At 41.3% G+C, this 6,000-nt stretch overlaps 1 non-coding gene across 1 annotated transcript; it reads right to left on the bottom strand.

The window, feature by feature from the left end:
• Positions 1–5,260: 5,260 nt before the first annotated feature.
• On the bottom strand, positions 5,261–5,367 carry LOC131238389 (small nucleolar RNA R71). Its single transcript, XR_009167794.1, has one exon. It is a non-coding gene; the product is annotated as a small nucleolar RNA R71 (small nucleolar RNA).
• Between the last annotated feature and the right edge of the window lie 633 nt (positions 5,368–6,000).

The raw sequence follows: 6,000 nt of genomic DNA on the forward strand, positions 1-6,000 counted from the left end.
TCAGTGGTACTCCGAGCTCCTGTACTTGGTGAGATTCTGGGCGATCCTCGTGAGGGTGAAGTGGCCATATACTTGGTCGCTTTACAATGTGGCCTCAGACTCCCCTTTCACCGTATTGTTAGGGAGGTCATATCTCATTTAAGGTTGGCCCCAGGCCAAACAATTTTGAATGCCTGGAGGGCTCTGCTGGGGGCCTTTATATTGTAGTTTTAGCTTGGGATTACCGAGCTGACCACCGACGAGTTCCTCCACCTCTTCCAGACGAAGTCTAACCCAAAGTATACGAGTTAGTATTATTTCTCAGCCTGGTCGAACAAGGGTCAAGCCCTTATTACAAATAACCCGTCCTCCAACAAAAATTGGAAGGACTAGTAGTTTCGGACATCTGGAGATTGGGAAGCTCCGACAGTTGATTGGGTATGACCTCGAGTCCCCACCTGATTTTCCAACCCAGGTTGGATGTATCCGAACTACAGACCTCATAGTTTTATATCCATTTCATATTATCTCTTGCTAACCGTAGTAGTCTTTTATAGTTCTTCCCAAGAAGCCTGCTCTGATAACCAAGTCAGAGCACAATCAGATCGCCTACACGAGGTTGGTGAATGCTTCTAAGAGATCTTGGAAGAAGTTGATCACCCCAGAACTCCTTTACCAATTCGGCCACACCCCATCCATCTCAGGAGGTAAACATACTAGATTCTTCTGAACTCATGTGGCCTTTTATTTTCATTTCTAATCGGCATTTGTCATTACGTAGGAATGGTTGATCTCCCTTGTTCTATCAAAAGATCTCGTGCCCCTTCTGAGGTTGAATTGACCCAGAAGAAACCATCTTCGAAGAGGAGGGCGGTCATACCCCCAGTTAAGCAACAATTGAGCTCTTCCATGGTCGTGGAGGGGAGGTTGATGCCGGGCACTGGTCAGCCCGTAGTGGAGTAGTTGAGCTCGGCTGCCATTGAAGGGGGGCTCAGGGCGCCCTTACCATTACAAATCCTCTAACAGCTCTGAAGGTGGTGCATTTGGAACCCTCCCTGGCACGGGAGGTCACTCCCACCATCGAGTCTCAGTCCCCCCCGGCCCAGGTTCAAGAGGTCACCTCATCTGGTCAGAAACGTGCGAAGCTCAGGACAACCCTTTTCCACAGGGGTACTATACGCAGGGTCTTATCCCATGGGTGGCCCGACACGTTCCTAAGGCCGACATCATAGCTTTGATAAGGACTCATCTGGTCACCTTTCTAGGCGAGGTGGCTGTGGCCTTTTATAAGGTAGAGCTCTTTCCTTATATTCTATTTGCTTTTGTAATCTAACGTTATCTAATGTATGTCTTCATTTGTCTTTTTAGCTCACCCCTGTTATCTTATCCACTCACCGAGCAATGATACACGCCATGAGGGAATGTGAGGAAGTAGAGGCGATGCTTCAAGCTAAGACTATCAAGGCCAATCAATTTCAATCTGCCTTGGAGAAATTTAGGGAGGAGCAAACAACTCGGAAGATCCAGATGGAGGAGGCCCAAAAGGGGGAAGCCCAAGTGAAGGCTGATCTGGAGGTGTTGCGGTCATGCCTTAACAAGGCAGAGGGTAAAGCTGAAAGGCTAGAGGCCAAACTAGCCAAGTTAAAGGTTAGCTCGGTAGTGAAGTTGGCAAGCTCAGCAGCGAAGTTGGATGAGGTCGAGGCATCCATCCTGTTGGCTAAGGTAGTGATGGTTGTTGACGGTCAAATATTGCATATTAGACCCCAGTTATTACCTGAATTACGAACATGATAATGTTTTAACGGGCTATTTTAACCGCGTTTGTGATGCAAGGAGAATTGAAGAGCATGGATTGAAAGGATGCTAAAGGCATGGATTTAATGCTCAATCATCACCAAGGCATTGGACGAGACTCCATGGGAACAAGATAGAGGATTTACACGCAGGAGATCAGAGAAATTCCAACCACTCACATCAAACAGGCCTGGAAGACGTCCATAATGCAAGATCACAGTGTTTCTACCATCTGATCGGCTCCAAACTTTATACATGGCCTGAGGACCATAAATGAACCGTACACGTAAAATTTCAGCTCCTGGATCCTTGTGGAAATGGCCCAATGGACAGATCAGCCCATAATATCTAATCTAGGGCCCACCTGATATCTGGATATGCTTCAATTTTGGTCTCAACCCCTTAAATCAGATGAGTAAGGAGATAGACGGTGCAGATATCTCACACTACATCACTGTGGACCCCACCTCGGGTAGTGTGTACACGAGCACATGTATATCGGATGTGCACCGGATAGCTCAAGCCGGTCAAACTTGGTTTGACCGAGTCTTCTTCACAAAAAAAGGAAACAGCAGCTTCCTCTTCCAGCGTCCGTGTAACGGACGGACTCTGTCTGTCTTGCGGAAGTTAGTGGGCCCCACACATCAGTCATTTGAAGGATTTGGACCGTCCATTGTGTCCAGAGGGGGCGTGTAACTCTCGCCTAGCTCTCCTTTTGACACCATTCAAGTGATTGAAAGATCCTAGCCATTAAATGCAGGATGGACGGCAAAATAAAAGATCCTATGGGCCACATCAAAAGAAGGTCAAAAATACACCTTCCCGACTGAAATTCCGAGAGAAATTCAATGGATGGATCGGATCTCTCCTATAACATCAATCATGGGCCCCACTGACGCCGAAAATCTGAAATTCCGCACTTCTTACGCACTACGCCCGTCCGGACGTTGTCCGATTTTGACGATCATTTTGTGAACAAGATCACGGTTGAATCTTTAATCCAGACCGTCCACACGTTGCAACAGGTGGCCAAGACCATGACCATGCAGTCAAAACCAAAGATGAGACGTCCACTGTCCAGAAATTCAAGCCAAACGCAAGCTGATTTACGTTGTTCTTCCGCATGTGCACGGTGATGCGTAAAGGCTACGAAACCGACTTCAGCAACACCGACATCTCCCTTGCTAGCTATAAAATAGAAGAAGAAACGAGAGAGTGGGGATCGAAGAGGGAAGGGGAACGTGGAGCCGAGAAAGAAGTGAAGCACGGGCAAGCTGCAAAGAGTTCTTTTTCTTTTCTTCGTTTCTGCTTATGTTTATTTGAGATGCTTAGCCTCATCACGTTCATGAGTAGCTAAACGTCTTAGCTAGGGCTAAGAGGTGAAGCTTGTGGTGTGATGGGAACGATTCTATAGCTTTGATTCATGTTAGACTAAATTGATGTTGATTTAGTTTGATTAATAGGAATGCTTCCAGTTTTTAATAGTTTGTTGTGACTAAAATTACAATAGATCTGCGATGGCTTTGAGCATGTTCTTAGCATTATATGGTTTATGAATTTGGGAACCCTGTTGTTCACCATCGTCTCTTGGGCATGGTTGGATGAAGGAACTCTTCCTGACATTCATACATCATTCAGATTGGCTATGAATTGGTTTAATTCTGTTGTTTGCTTTGTCTCATGGGCATGGTTTTGTGATGGAATCCATTCTAATTTACACCTGTCTGATCTCTTGAAAACTAGATTAAATAAAGTTAAGAATTGATTTTCAGGTTATATCTTCTAACTAGATGAAGATGGGACTCGAAGTCCAGTTGAGTTCATGAATCGACCGTAGATCTCCCTGATCTCTACAAGTGGATCCTCTGAATCCCTAGTTTCCTACCTCTGAATTCTTTAAGTTTTAGATTAATATTTCACCATTATTCCCTCAAATTCATTCGATTTAGATTTCATCTTAGTCTAATTCTAATTCTACCTAGTTTTAGATAACGTACAGGTTTCAGTCCTTTGGGATTCAACCTCGGTCTCACCGAGTTTATTACTACATCACAACCCTATACTTGGGGAGTGAACAAGTTTTTGGCGTCGTTGCCAGGGATTGACAGTTATGATTCTTTAAAATTAATTAGTTTTAGAATTAGTTTGAGATTAGGATTTTTACTAACTTTAGTTTTAGGTTTTTATTTCTATTTAATTTCTAGAACTAACTTGTTTCCTATTTTGTAGGATCCTGACATAAACTTCTAAATTGGTAATCCTTTTCTAATTCCTCTACTTTTTCTATTTTTAAAATTAGGGCTTGAGTTTTAGAAATTTTCTAATTCTAGTAGTTTTCTATTTTTAGGAAATAGTTTATTTTTAGAAACTTTCCTCTTTTGTTTTTAGAAACTAGGTTAGTTATTTCCCTTTTTAGAAATTCTTTCTAATTTTAGAAACTAACTTTCTATTTTTTATTTTTAGTAACCTTCTAATTCTAACTCTTTTAGAATCTAACTTTGTTTCCTAATTTTATTTTTAGAAATTTTCTACTTGTAGACTTTTTTTTTTTAGAAACTAACTTTCCTATTTTGTAAGCTTTTAAGATAGAAATTTCTAATTCGGTAAGTTCTTTCTCTACTTCCAATTTTTCAGATCTCTTTTAGTAACTTACTTTCTAGTTTAGGACTTCCCTAATTTATTTTAGAAATTTCCACTTTACTTTAGGAATTTCTTCTTTTAGAAACTAGTTTACTTCTATCTTTCTTTTTAAGGATTTTCTAATTCTAGACCTTCTCTTTAGAAACTGACTTATTTTGTTTTCTTTTGCAGGTTTTTAACTTAGAGACTCCAATTTGGTAACTTCTTTCCAACCCTCTCTTTCTTTTTAGATTTTCTTTTCCTTTCTTAGGATTAGGTCTCGAATTTGATTGAGGGCTGCGAGTGTTTCATGCCCAAGTGGGCCCGTGACAACACTCGATGTCTCTTGACTGAAGGAGGATTGGTTGAGGGGTTAAATATCCATCACAAGACTAGACACCACTCGAAATCCCCTGAGTTAATTGAAGTGATGGCTGAAAACCAACCTCTTCTACCCCAACCTAGGGTGAAAGACATTCAGGATGAGAATGAGGTGCATCAAGCACCCCTGCCTCATACTTTACGAGATTCTTTACAACTAGCGGGGGTGAGTACGCTCTCATGCATGATTTTTTCTGAAAATACAGGACATATGGTCATCAAGCCAGGGGTTATCCAACTCCTTCCTAAGTTCCATAGGCTTGAATTTGAAGAACCATATCTACATTTGAAAGAGTTTGATGAGATCATAGCCACTTTATATTTTCAAAATGTGTCTGAGGGCATAGTCAGGTTGAGACTCTTTCCTTTTTCCTTAAAGGAGAAGGCTAAGACGTGGTTACATTCACTGCGTCCTAGATCTATTGGCACATGGAATGATATGCAAAGGGAATTTATAAAGAAATTCTTTCCACATCATAAAACGATTACCCTTAGAAAAGTAATTATGAACTTCACCCAAAAGGAGGATGAAACATTTTACCAATGTTGGAAAAGGTTCAAGGATTTGGTCAGTTCATGCCCACAATACGGCTTTGAAATGTGACACATCACAAATTTTTTCTACGATGGACTGACATCTTCCATGCGCCAAATGGTCAAGAAAATGTGTAATGGAGAATTCATTAATAAAAATGTCAACGAGGTATGGGATTACCTCGATAGTCTTGATGAAAAAACACAATCATGGGATTATTACCCAAAATCGAACACCATGTCTAGGCCGACTCAATCTGAGGAGAAAGGTGGATTGTATCTCTTGAAAGAAGAGGATGATCTCAAGTATAAAGTGACTACGCTCATAAGAAAAGTTAAGGCCATGGAAGGAAAGAAGGATAAGGCTAAGGAAAGTGTTTGCGACATCTGTAATTACAACATTCATATAACTGAAAATTATCCTACGATACCCACCTTTCGAGAAGTGTTGAATGAACAATCCAATACCGTAAATAATTATCAAAGACCTTTCAATGGACCGACCTCTAATACATACAATCCTGGTTGGAAAAATCATCCAAACTTTAGTTAGAGAAATGGACAAACTACTACTCCTCAAAGTTTCTTCAATCAAAATCCAAATCAGGGGAAACCTCAAGAAGAACCAGTTTAAAATTCCATGCAAGAACTGACCCAGGCAATGCGAGATTTTATGCAAAAGATGGATTCACG

The sequence above is a fragment of the Magnolia sinica genome, chromosome 2 (assembly GCF_029962835.1).
Source record: "Magnolia sinica isolate HGM2019 chromosome 2, MsV1, whole genome shotgun sequence".
NCBI classification, from domain to species: Eukaryota; Viridiplantae; Streptophyta; class Magnoliopsida; order Magnoliales; family Magnoliaceae; genus Magnolia; species Magnolia sinica.